Genomic DNA, 13,651 nt, shown 5'->3' with positions numbered 1-13,651 from the left:
CTTCTTGGTTGGTTTCATTCCATTGCATGTTGTGTGGCTGTGTTTGTTCTTGCCACCGTTCCAGGCAGGGAAAGCCTTATGCTGCCCCAGGGCCCCAGCACACCTTCCTGTATGCCCCACCAACCAGTGACCCTGCACCCGTCCCATCGTCCAAGCGACACTAACCACCATTTACTAGGCAGCGCCTACTGAACACTAAATCTACACATCCCACTGTTGATGCCTCCCCATACCCGGGAGTCTTTCCCATTTTATAATTGAGGACACCGAGGTTCTGAGTGGTTGAAAGATCCTGGACCTAGTGTGGGATACCCTAGATACAAGCCCACAGTGGCCCGAGGCCAAATTCCTGTTCTCTCTCTTGCCTTCATTATCAAGGCTGTGAACTAGGGATGGTCCAGGGCATCAGAAACCATGTGGAACTCTCCCCCACTGCTGCCTGGGAGGTTCCCCAGCTGGGAGCGTCCTAGCGTTAGGCCAGCAGGGACTGAGATCATAATGTTCTTGGACCAGGCTCTTGGCCAGAGCCAGGCATCTGCCCAGAAGTTAGGATTGCTCCTGGAGAAAACACTCAGGAGCACCCTCCCCTTGGAAATGTCCCAGACCCTCAGCCTCATAGGCGGACCTCCTTTGATGGCTCTGGGGGAGCAATGTGGCTGTCCAAGGAGGGGCTGTGAGCTTTCTACAACCCCCCTCACCAGCCAGACTGGTTTGTCTGCATTTCCCATGAGACACAGCTGCTGTGAGCCATAGCACAGTCTAGAAATTATATAAGACTGAAAGTGATTGTAACAATGTGAAGGAAAATGAAACTCAAAGATTCCTGGAATCATTTTTAATGTCAAAAGATAGTTGTTTCAAAACAGATTTACAAATCTTGCTGGCCTGTTATATTAGAGGACATTACGATTTTATGTCTTTTACTTGTTTTGCCATTTTATCCAAAATAATATTATACATGTGGCATGAATGAACACCATCTCTTCATGAGTGTTCTTTCGGAAAGGTTTTGGATATTGTATTGGGGGCTCACAGTTAGATAAAGGTCTGAAACATATACTATTGGGAGACCCTGAAAAGCTAGACTTAGTCTACCTAAAAAGATTGAAAAGATTGAAGATGGATGTAAACAAGGTGTGATTTTGTTTTTGAAACATGGAAACTGCTGTTATGTAGCTGCCATAATAAGCAGAGAAAAGCTGAGTGTTCGGTCTGGTCTGCACTAAGCCTGCACAGACATCTCACTTGAGTCTCCACCTGATGGAGGGAAACTTGGACCACAGAGAGGGTGAGTAACTCCCTCCAGATCAGACAGCTGGCCACAGAGCCAGGATTTAGGGCCAGGGCTGACCCCAAGGTCCATGTCTTTGGAAACCAGGCTGCGAATTCAGGCCCCTCGGCCTATTCTTCAGCTCTCCGTCCCGGGACAGATAACTTCATCTCCTCCCGGCCCCCACGGAAAAAGGAATTCTGGATACCAGTGCTAAAGGATAACTCAGCGGAAAGATTTCGAAAGCTAGATTCATTCAAGGAGGTAGGTAACTTCACTTCACTTGGTTGTCTGATGTTTGGAAGATCTAATTAGACCTCTGTATAGCATAGGGACATTCAGTCTTGAACCTCTCCAGTATTTTGAGCAGTCCTTCAACTTGACATAGGCATTAATTTCAGATTGCAGCGGTGGCAGTGGCTTATGCCTCTAATCCCAGCACTTTGGGAGGTGGAGATGGGGGTGGGCTGGGGATGGGGGGGCGGGTATGGCAGAGTGGGGGATCAGGATTGCTTGAGCCCAGGAGTTTGAGACAAGCCTAGGCAACGTAGTGAGACTTCATCTGTACAAAATAAAATTAAATAATAAAGTGTTAAAAAATTTTTTTCAGATTGCAATTCTGCACCTGTTTTGTTTTCTTGGCTTTCTTTTTCAGTTGGACATAACATTAGCTTAGATTTCCTGACAGGAGCGAGTGCCACTCAGCCAGCCATTCCACCATTTCCCAGTGGCCCCAGCACCATGGGGCTACAGAGGCTGAAGTTCATGGTGGATGCACATCCAATACCTGCCAGGGTCCCCGCCTTCCCTCATCACTTCCTCCTCATGGAGGAGCATGTGCAGTTACAATACCCTAAAATAAAGTCGCCATCAAAACACACAAAAAGCCGCAACCCCTTTACCATCAACCAATGTAACACAGATGCAATTTAATCACTCCACTGAGAGCCATCTGTGTTACTTTAAAATACTGTGATCATAGGGTCCCTTTGGAGAATATGTTGCAATATACATTAATAATTTATCCTTTAGGGAAGGTTGGAAAAAATAAGATCACTTTTAGTTTTAGTTCTGATATTTAAAGCTGTAAAGCAAAAATATGTATTCAACTACTCATTTATTTGTTCATTTAACATCTGTTGAATTCATTCTCCTTGCTGGTTAGGGATGGATCCTGGGACAGGACACCGAGTGACACACCAGGGTTACTGTAGGCCTCCTGTGATGGTGGAGCTCGTGGGGCAGGGGAATCAGAGGCCTTTGTAAGTCCGTCCCCTGCAGCTGGCACTGGGGCCGAGTCAGCAGAGAAGGGAGGATAGACAGGAGGTGAGGAGCCCGGCGGGAAGGGCAGATCCCACTGCCGACCCCGAGGACATGGCGGACCTACAGAAGGGCAGGCACCCTTCAATGCAGAGCCCCCCACACTGGGCCCACAGTGGTGAAGCTGAAGGGGGAGGTGCAGGGAATGGGGAACCCTGACAACAAGGGGAGCCAGAGGTCTCTGACAACGCCAGCCAGCTGCGACCACACCGGGCCCGCCCCAGTTCACCTCCCCTCACAGCTGACACGATGTGCTCTAGGGACCAACTCTAATTCATCACCTGCCAGAGAGGGAATTGTGGAAACACGCTCATGCTTAGCAAAACAGACATTGCAGATGCCGCCAGATGTGTTCTGCCCTGGGGAGATGCTGACATACACCCTGCTACCATCCTTTCCCATCTCGGAGATGTCAGGTCCCTTTTTCCTTTGAAATGTCATCTACTCATGAGAGGTTTGTGTGGATTAACTAGAACCACCTGGACTTTGGGATAGGCCACACCTGGACTGAAATCCTGGCTCCACGGCTAGCTGTTCCCTCTTGAGAATCACCGAGCTTCCAGGAAACAGGCCAAAAGAGGACCTGCCTCACAGGATTGTTGTGGGAACCAACGAGGTAAAGTAGGTGACGTGCCGGGCTCAGATTCGGCGCCCACATTAGCCCCGTCACCAGAGCGAGAGATTCCCACTGCAGGGAGGGCCGTGGGCACGAAGCATGGCTGGAAAATGACGAGGCGCGTGCGCTTTGTCCGGGGCATGTGGGGATGTGAGAGGGCCGGGAGGGAGCCTTAAATGCCCAGCTAAGGGTCTGACGCCATCATTAAGGCGGCTGGCCTTTATTCAGGAAGTGACCTGCACACCTGTGTGTCTGGTGGGGGAGAGCTCTGGAGCCGGCCCTGGAGGGGGAACAATGAGGGAGGGTGGGATGATGAGCGCCAGCTGGTAACAGCGAGCGCGATCTCGGTGCTGCTGTCAGTCCCCCTCCAGATGCTTTAGAGTATTAATGTCAGTCTTCAGAACCACCTTATGAGGCGCGTACTGTGATTATCCTGTCAACCTAAATAACCAGAGAGTGGTTCTCAAAGAAAGTGATGTTTACTCAGGAATAGGGCACTGCCAGGGAGTATGCCTGCCAGAGTAAAAAGCACGTGTGCCTTCAGGGAGATGAAGGAAGGCAAAGGTGAAGGAAAGTGAGGACTGTATTGTTGCTTTGAAGTAATGATCCTTGGCTGCAAGGGTTAATTGCAAGAGGGACACCAGTCCAAGGCTGGACAGGTAGTTACTGGGCAGGTGTCCTCCTAGAAGCATTTTTTGTGCAAGGTTGCAGTTTTCATAGTCTGCCGTGGTAGTTTTTGTTATTAGGCATTTATGCATGCGAATATTTCTCTTCATGGCCTTCCCTTGGCTCTATTTGTCAGGATTTGTTTTTAACAAAAGTGGCTCCATTCTGATTATGACATCTTTCACAATCCCAATATTATAGGCATGGAAACAGGGACTGAGAGGGTTGCTCGCCCAATTATACAGTGAGCAGATGGTGGTGCAGGATTCAAACCCAGAGCCCAGAGGCAGCAGCCATAGAACTTGGGAGATACTTAGGATTTACTATTGACCAGGCATAGCTGAACCATTTCTGGAGGACATGGGCCTGTGGCGTGGGTGACCTGAGTAGAAGGGGATGTGCTCAGCCAAGACAGGGAGCCCGGGACGGGGGGCAGAGGCACACGAGTGTCCTGTGCCTGGAGATGTGGCGTGGAGATGTCCAGGCAGCCGTTGGACAAATGAGTCTGGGGCTCAAGAAAGACGTGGGCCAGAGGCACCGATTTGTGGGTCACTGAGATTTAGGGAGCAGCTGAGGTCTGGGTGAAGAGCAAGCGATCCATTCCTTGCTGCAATTCAAACCTCCGGACCCACCCAACTTTTCACCTGCCTCCATTTGTATTTTAACCTTATCTGTAACCCACATCCCACCTCAACCCGAGGTGTGGGAGTGGCTGGGCAGCAGGGGGACCCCACGGTTCCCATGTCCTTTCTCCATGGCAGTGTCCATGCTCAGTCTAGGTCTCCACCTGGCCTGGGGGCACGCAATATCATCCCAAAATTTGTATTTGATCCAGTTAGTTCTGAGGGCCAATTAGTCATTCAGAGGCTTGTAACCCTGTTATCCCAGAGACCAGGCTGACAGTGTTTTTATAAAGTGCCATCAGGACAAAGGGTGGTTGAACTCCAGGCCAGGGCCTAGCTGTGTCACCCCAGCCCCGCCCTGGGGAAGTCTTGACCAGGACCCCAGCATCAGGGACAGATGATGCTTATATAATCACAGGACTCTTGGGGAAAACGGGCAAGGCCCTAGGTGCAGACTGGTTCTTCTGCAGGGGAAAAAGCCTCTGCCCTTTTCCCTGGGAACTGAGCATGACATTCCCATGGCTGTGACCTGCTGGCCTGGATGAATGAGGCTCTGTGCTACCAAGGGTGTGGGAGGAAGGAAGAGGGCGTGCCTGCAGCTGCCTGGTGGCATCTGGCAGCACCAGGCATGTCCTTCACCTTGACCAGGGACCATTTCCAAGCCGGGTGGCTTCGTTCAGTTGTCAATGTGCTATGCCCATCAGAATCAAGATGTGTCACGTGACCTGCCGCCAGGGAACAGGCACCCGGATAAGAAGGCCAGGGCAGGGCGGGCATGACAGTTTCCCTCGCACCTTCAATTCCCTTCTTGGGTCTTGGCTCTTCTTTCTAATGTCTTCACAAGTTTTCAGGTAGTTCCTGCACAAGACGTGTGTCACCCGTCAAAAAAGCACCATTTATCCCTCAGCTGCCCCTCCAGCCCCTTTTCTGTCTCTCTGCCCTCCTTCAGGGCAAAACTTCTCCAATTTCTCCACGAATGGGCTACACCTCCTCACCTGTGATGTACCTCACAACCCACCCATCTCTGGCTTCCCCACCTCCCTGGAAGATGCTCTTCCCAGGGCTATCCAGGGCCTCAGAGCCGCCAGATCCAGTAGCGATTTCCTGTGCTCATCTGACCCCTCAGCAGCAGGTGACAGAGCTGGTGGCCTCTTCTCCAGGCCCTCTCCTCTCCTGTTGCCCAGGCAACCACACCCTCCTGTGCTCTCTCAGCTCAGCCTCCTCCACCTCAGAGCCGAGCACCGAGCACCGTTGTGCCTGGACTCAGTCTCCTGCGCATCTCCTCTCCATCTCCCTGTCTTCCTGCAAGGCTTCAGGTCTGTGGTCTGTGCGTGCCCCACCGTGGCTCCCACCTCTGTGGCTCCGGGCCGACTTCGGCAATCTCCAAGCTCATGCATGCACTCACCTGCTGGCTGGATGCCTCTCAGGCTCTGCCCTCATTCTGCTCAGTTCACTTACATTCCTCTGTCCCCTCCTTTATTCCCTTCAGATGTCACCTTAGACCTTTATCATTTCTCATTCTGAACCAACCAGCAGCCATCCAATTCCCTTCTTCCTCCCTCCATTCCACACGGATGCTGGAGTGACTGCTTTAAGATGCAAATAGGGGCTGGGCGCAGTGACTCGTGCCTGTAATCCCAGCATTTTGGGAGGCTGAGGTGGGAGGATCGCTTGAGCCTGGGAGTTTGAAACCAGCCTGGAAACTGTCTCTACAAAAATAAAAATAAAAAATTAGCCAGGTATGTTGGTGCACACCTGTAATCCCAGCTACTCAGGAATCTGAGGCAGGAGGATCACTTGAGTCCAAAAGGTGAAGGCTGCAGTAAGCCGTGATCATGTCACTGCTCCGCAGCCTGGGTGACAGAGAGAGACCCTGTCTCAAAAAAAAAAAAAAAAAAGCAAATATGATCGTGTGGCCTCTGCTTAAAGTCCTTCTATGGCTCCCTATTGCTCCCCAGAAGTGTTCCTAAGGCCCTTCGTGGTCTCTGCCAACCCCCTACTCCTCCCTCTCCTTGCCCACGAATGCTACAACCATCTGCTGCTCCCCAGTGTGCTACACTCTCCTCTGTGCCCCCGCCCTGGAAACTCCAAACCCCATAGAACCCAACAGTGCTCACATTTCCTAGTTTCACTTCTAAGCAGCACCTGCATCAATTTCTGGGACATGCAGCCCTCTAGTGGCTAAAACAAGTAACAGTCTTTACTGTGTTCCTGCTGGGCCCTTTCTATTCAACATTATCAATGACTTGGATGGGACACAAGTAACACATTGATCAAATGCCTGAGTGACCCTGGTCTCTGAGAGCGACGCCTAATTAGTGTCTGAAACAAAATTAGCAAGCGGTAGGACAAGCTGCAGTGTTGGGTGCAATCTGACCATGCCTAGATTTAATAAGGATAAATGTGAAGTCCCACACTAAGGTCTGCAAACAAAACTCCAGCTCTGCAGGTAGAAGCATGGGTGCCCAGACAGGGGGTTCTGGTGACCCTAATGCCCTGTTGGGCCGCATCGCTTCTCGCCTGGACTCCTGCAACACGTCTCTGGCGGGAACCCTGGCCACTCTCCCCTACGCCAGTCTTTCCTCACGTGCTGGTGATCATTGCTGTGAATCAGGCCCCCAGGGGAGTGGTCTAGGGGCGTGCACACACAGCTGCACCTGGGAAGAGACGCAGGCTGGGAACAGTTGTCAGCACTTTGGTGGTCCTCGAGGTCCTGGGAAAGGATGGGGGCCCTGGAGAGGAAGCAAAGAGGTGAGAGGGCCCAGGAAGAGCCGTGGGAGGAGAGGAGAGAGATAAGAAACACAAGAACAGGTCGAGGCCGACAAGAGGTAAGCGTTTTGAAGCCAAAAAAGGAGAGGTTCAGGACGAGTTGATGCTGCACACTGAAGGCCCAGGGCCCAAGCAGGGTTAGGCCACTAGGAGTTGGGGAGCACCTTCCCACGGGGAGGGGGAGCAGAAAGGCAGCAGTGGTTTGTGGAATAAACAGGAGGAGGATGTTGAGAAAGCTAGCACAGGCTTCCAAGTAATGAAGGGAAAGGAACCCCATGGGGGAAGGTAAGCTTTTTGAAAGTTGGAGAAATATATTGCTTAGCAACTGCAGCATAACCAGCCCCCTGAAACGCAATAACTTAAATAAAACCAATGTTTTCTTCCTAAGTCTGTGGGGTGGCTGGGAGTCACCTAATCTCGGCTGGGCTAGCTGGGGTGGCTCTGCTCTGGATGTTTGGTGATGGCAGAAACGCAAAGTGGAAACACACAGGCTTCTTGAGCCTAATGTCGAAACTCACACGAGGACATTTCCATCTTATTCTATTGAAAACAAAGTCAGGCAAGGGGAAACAAGTTCCAGCTGCTGATGGAACTGGCAAAACATGTGAAAGGGAAGGGTGAAAAATTGGGGCCACTGATGCCTTCCAGCACAGGAGACATGCGGAGTTGTAATGGGAAGAATGAAGACATCAGAGGGAGAGGCTGGACAAAACGAATTGCATATTGTGCCGGGCGCGGTGGCTCACGCCTGTAATTCCAGCACTCTGGGAGGCCGAGGTGGGCACACTGCTTGAGTTCAGGAGTTTGAGACCAACCTGGGCAACATGGCAAAACTCCATCTCTACAAAAAATACAAAAATTAGCGAGGTGTGGTGGTGTGCCCCTATAGTCCCAGCTACTCGGGAGGCTGAGTTGAGAGTATCACCTGAGCCCAAGAAGTCGAGGCTACAGTGAGTCGGGATCACACCACTGCATTCCAACCTGGGCAATGGGAGTGACATTCTGTCTCAAAAAGAAAAGAAAAAAAAATGAAGTGCATATTGGGAAAATTATGAAAGGCATTGAATTTGGAGCAGATTCATGTTCTGGCTCTGCCAATCGTTAGCAGTGTAGCCTTGGGTAAGTCGTTTAACCTGAGACTCCATTTCATTATCCGTACAGTGGAAATGCTAATCCCTGCTTCACAGTGTGAACATTTAATGAGGTGAAGTAAAAAATGCTTCACTGTAAAATGCAAACCTAGCTACAATGACACAGTAAGTTTCCAGGAGAGGTGGGAGGCTGTCACAGGACAGCAGGAACACAATGGCTACTTTCAAGTACTCCAGGGCATTCCTGTAGGGGTGGAGACACAAAGAGGCCTGTGTTATAGACAAGGTCTGAGGGGGTGATGGGGGAAGAGTTTACTCCATAAAAATAACATGTTAATAATGAGGACAGGCCAATGTGGCTTCAGGAGGTGGTGACTTCTTCATCGCTGGGGATGCTGGAGCAGAGCCCGGCTCATCTGTCCCTTTAGGGGAGTGTTGAAGAGGAGATGCAACCGCTGACCAGTGGTTGGATCGATCAGCTGTGCTCAAGCAAGGGCAGCCCACTATCCCAACATGTGGGGGGCCTTCTGTTGTTGTAGAAATTTCTGAGTGATTGAAATGGCATTTGGTGGATGTGTGCCAGGGCTGCTAAACCTCTGGCAGTGGTCATGCCAGTCGTAATCAATGGCAATGCCAGTGGTGCTCTGTGCATAAACACTGGACTATGTGAATTCAGAGCTCCAATCTTGAGAGTCCAAATAAACGCATGATTTATTTTCAGCAAGTGTAACCAGCAAGCCCCCACTTTTTTGCCAACGCCTCACTGTGATAATGGAAAAAGTATTTGACTTCAGAAAAGTCTTAGCTATGATTAAACAAGCAAAGTCACAACAGCAAAACAGTGTAATCCATTTAAATAGTAAGGCTATATGCAGAGGGTATTAAAGTCACAAATACACATGACCATTATGTAAATGGCTATGATAAGACTGTCAGAAGCATAAATCATTGATTATTCTCCCAGATACATAACGAGAGCGAACTACTCTGCTTGGAGACATCACAAATAAACAGTACACATTTAATGAACTTGTTTGCTTGCTACTTAGGACCAAAAAAGGGGTCTCTGGAGATCTCTGTTTTCTTCAAAAACACTGGCCAGGCAGTTTGAACAAATACCTTCCTTTTTTACATCAGCATTCACATTTTCTTGATTTGGGGGCTTGGATCATAGTAGGAGATTCAGTAAATATTTGCTGTTGTTGCTGCTGCTGTTGTTTTTCTCACTGATGCATTTTTACAAGAAATGCATGTGGCCCTTTTCTCATTGAGGCATTTTTACAAGAAATGGATGTCGCCCTGTCCTCCCTCTCACCTTATGCAGAACCTGTGTCATCAAAAGGCAGGGGGAGTGGCTGGCTGCAGAAGGGCTAGAAAGCGGTTCACCCTTCCTGCAGGTGTCTTCTTAAAAGGAATTCTCAGAATTGCCTGCAGGGTCCCTGATGGCATCTGATTCTGGCCCATCCCCAGGGAACAGGGAGGCGGGAAGCACCAAGGTTTATCACTTTGGCATCAACCTCAGCCAAGAAAGGTGAAACCTCCCTGGCCCATATTCATCTTAAAATGTGAGCCTTCCATTCATCAATGAGGGGATGGTCTGGGCATTATTAGACTAGCTATCATGGTGGCTTTCCCTAGCATGTTGAAGATGAATCTTTAAACTTTCAGGAATACCCACGTTTGTGCAGCAAAACAGTTACCCAGAACCTCTCAGACTTGCCAACTAAAATCTGGGTTTGTGGATTTGGACAACTGCAACTTCTTAGGAAACATCATGAGGGCTTCAATTTGAAGGTTCTCAGTACCGTGTGTAGTGACTGTTAGCACTGCCCTAAGTGTGAGGGAGGTGAAAAGTTCCATGAGGAGTAATGGTCTTGGGGACAGAACTCTGCTCAGGGGCCAGGACATGGGGCTCGATTCCCAGTGGCATTCCCTTCAGTGATCTGCTCTGTCCCTGCAGTGAACGTTACTTTTGTGTTCCCCTGTGAACTATACCTCCTGGCTTCATGTCCTGTGCAGGCCCCTCCACATGGACTCTGGGTGTGGCCACGAAACTGGCCTTGGCCAGTGATCCATGAGCCAGCATGATGCAAGGGGGACATGCTGGGCCCATCGTTGTGGAGCATTCACTTTCAGAGCCCTTGCCACCTCATAGAGGTCTGGCCACCCTGCTGGAGAGCCCTGGCCAGCTGCCAGCTGTTTCGGCCATCCAAGCTGAGGCACCAGAAACCTGAAAGAAGCCCCTTGGATGGTCCAGCCTCACTGTCCCTGTGCCGGCTGGGCCCCCCTCTCAACTGACCCACCAGTGGCACACAACCGTCAGTGACCCCAGCCGGTGCCACAGGGAGTAGAGCTGTTCTGCTGAATCTTGCCCAAATTCCTGGCTCACAGAATCATGCAAAATAAAATAGTGGCATGGGCCACTAAGTTTTAGGGGGTAGTCTGTCATGCAGCAATAGATAGCTGTGGAGTGAATGGATAACTGTTGCCCTCTGTGGAATTTGTGCTTTTTCTGCAAAATAAAACACTTTCCACCAATACCGCAACCAGCATAGAAGTTCTTCATCAGATTACACTAAAGCGTGTTCAGCTCAGCAGAAACTGTCTCCTTTCACAAGGCCACCTCTGCATCAAAGAGAACCAGGAATGGTAAAATTCCTGGTCAACAGAAACACTCATATCTGAGAGTAAAGTACTATATGCAGTTTTTTTTCTATTTGAAACAGTGTCTCACTCTGTCACCCAGGCTGGAGTGCAGTGGTGCAAGCATAGCTCACTGCAGCCTTGAACTCCTAGGCTCAAGTGATTCTCCTGCTTCAGCCTCTCTAGCAGCTTGGGACTACAGGTGTGCACCACCACAACTGGCTAATTTTTTAGTTTCTTTTTGGAGAGACAGGGTCTTGCTATGTTTCCCAGGCTGGTCTTGAACTCCTGGCTTCAAGTGGTCCTCCTGCCTTGGCCTCTCAAACACTATAAAATCTTAATTACATCAATAGAAGGAATTTCTGGTTACTAAAAATAATACATTTAATGCTTGGTACAGTTTCTCTAAATTCCCCTGCTCTTTATTAAAGCTTATCACATCTATACTTATTTACATACATTTTTTTCCACCCTGACAAGTCACAGAATCTTGAGGTTAAGGGTCATGGTCCAATTTTTTTTTTTTTTTTTTTAATATAGTCTTGCTCTTTTGCCCAGGCTGAAGTGCAGTGACACGATATTGGCTCACTGCAACCTCCGCCTCCTGGATTCAAGTGATTCTCATGCCTCAGCCTGCCGAGTAGCTGGGATTACAGGCCCACGCCACCATGCCTGGCTAGTTTCTTTCTTTCTTTTTTTTTTTTTTTTTTGTATTTTTAGTAGAGACAGGGTTTTACCATCTTGGCCAGGCTGGTCTCAAACCCCTGACCTCATGATCCACCTGCCTCAGCCTCCCAAAGTGCTGGGATTACTGGTGTGCGCCATCGTGCCCAGCCCTATTTGCATGTTTAATATGATTGTTCTCTCCTTCCAGAGGTTTCCAAAAGATTCCCTGCTTAAGCGTGTAGGATATCTTTAAAAAAACCCAAACCAGTAGAACTTTCTGGGTCCACTAAGTGCAGCCCATGGTGCCATTATAATAGTACCAGATCTCTGTGAAGTGGAAGAACTGAAAAAACATGTGCCTGTATTTGTTGGGAGGCCAGTTCTTTTCTGTGTACCTTTCATTCATTTTCATGAATACTTGATGTATGTCCATCTCCCCAACTAGACGATAAGCTCCACGAGGGCAGGGTTTGTGTCTGGTTTTCCTCACCACTGTAACTGCACTCCTCACAGTGCCTGGCTCATGGTAAGCTAAGCCCTGGCAAATATTTGTTAATGAATTGTAGCATGTTCAAAAATAAACAACCTGGAGAACCTCTGCTGGTTATCACCATGGGTGAAACAAAGTTGGTCAGGAGTTAGGATCTGCCACACAGAAGCCTCCTGGCTCACGAGCTTCCGTTTCTTGCAACTCAACAGCATCATACACCACAGTATTTCAGACTTCTCGCTTAGCTCTTGTTTTTGTTTTTTTCTAACATTGTGAATGTGCGCACACACTACACAAGGTACTTCAAGCTGTTCAAGCCACCCCCAGCCCCTCATGCACATTAGGCAGAGCCAGGCTGTTTCCATTCACTCCACAGGAAGTGAACTCCCCCCAGCCTCCTCCCTCCACCTTTTGTCCTTGGGATACATCCCCGGCCCGGGCCTCTCTGGGTATGGGTGTCAGCACTGGGATGAACTGTGGTTTCTTTCTCCTTCATCCTGGCCTGGACCCCAATTTCTGAGAATCATGGGGTGGTGGGAAGTATTCCAGGAAAGTTCTGGCTCATGTCCTTCTGGAAAGACATGTGCTTTCCCTAACAAATCACTTTGTGCTACACTCACCAAAGGAGCTCCTGTCCCAAGATGGGCTCACTTCTTTCTTTCTCCTTCCCAAGTGTTACGTGGGTTTAGATATAGACATTCAGGGGCAATAAGCTCATTTATGTATCATAGTGTCACTAAAGATAGAGTTCATGTTTATAGAGTGTTGGTACCATTCATTGACCCAGAAATAAAGCTAACTTGGCCAGGCACGGTGGCTCATGCCTGTAATCACAGCACTTTGGGAGGCAGAGGCAGGAGGATTGCTTGAGGCCAGGAGTTCAAGACCAGCCTGGGCAACATAGCAAGACCCCTGTCTCTACAAAAAATAAATAAAAAATAAACTAGCCAGGCGTGGTGGCACGTGCCTGTAGTCCCAGCTACTTGGGAGGCTGAGGTGGGGAGGACCACTTGAGCACAGAAAACAGTCAAGGCTGCAGTGAGCTATGAAGGCACCACTGCACTCCAGCCTGGGCAACACAGTGAGACCCTGTCTTGAAAAAGGAAAAAGGAAAGAAAAAGCTTCAGCAGCAATACAATGAAAATACACACACCTGCGTATGTTCTGCATGACTGGGATGAAGGAAGCCAGGCAAATGCTTACACTTAGCTCCCCTCACAGTAGCATATTCTGTGGCCACTTAGGCAGTAAACAAATAGCAGAGCTATTTTTTTTTTTTTTTTTTTTTTTTTACAAATTATGAACTTACCATCATCCTCCCATTCTTTGAAATTTAGAAAGACATTGTATTTTTTGTTTAAGTGTAAGTTCTGATTTCTCAGGCTAAGGGATGAAGACTGGGAATTTATAGATCTGGGTCAAAAGTGCCCCACAGAGCTTCTCCAAACCCAGGTGGGCTCCTGGGGTGGCTCAGCAGTCTGTCTCCATCACTTTTTC

This window comes from Pan troglodytes, chromosome 14, assembly GCF_028858775.2.
Source record: "Pan troglodytes isolate AG18354 chromosome 14, NHGRI_mPanTro3-v2.0_pri, whole genome shotgun sequence".
NCBI classification, from domain to species: Eukaryota; Metazoa; Chordata; class Mammalia; order Primates; family Hominidae; genus Pan; species Pan troglodytes.
This window is presented reverse-complemented; position numbering follows the sequence as displayed.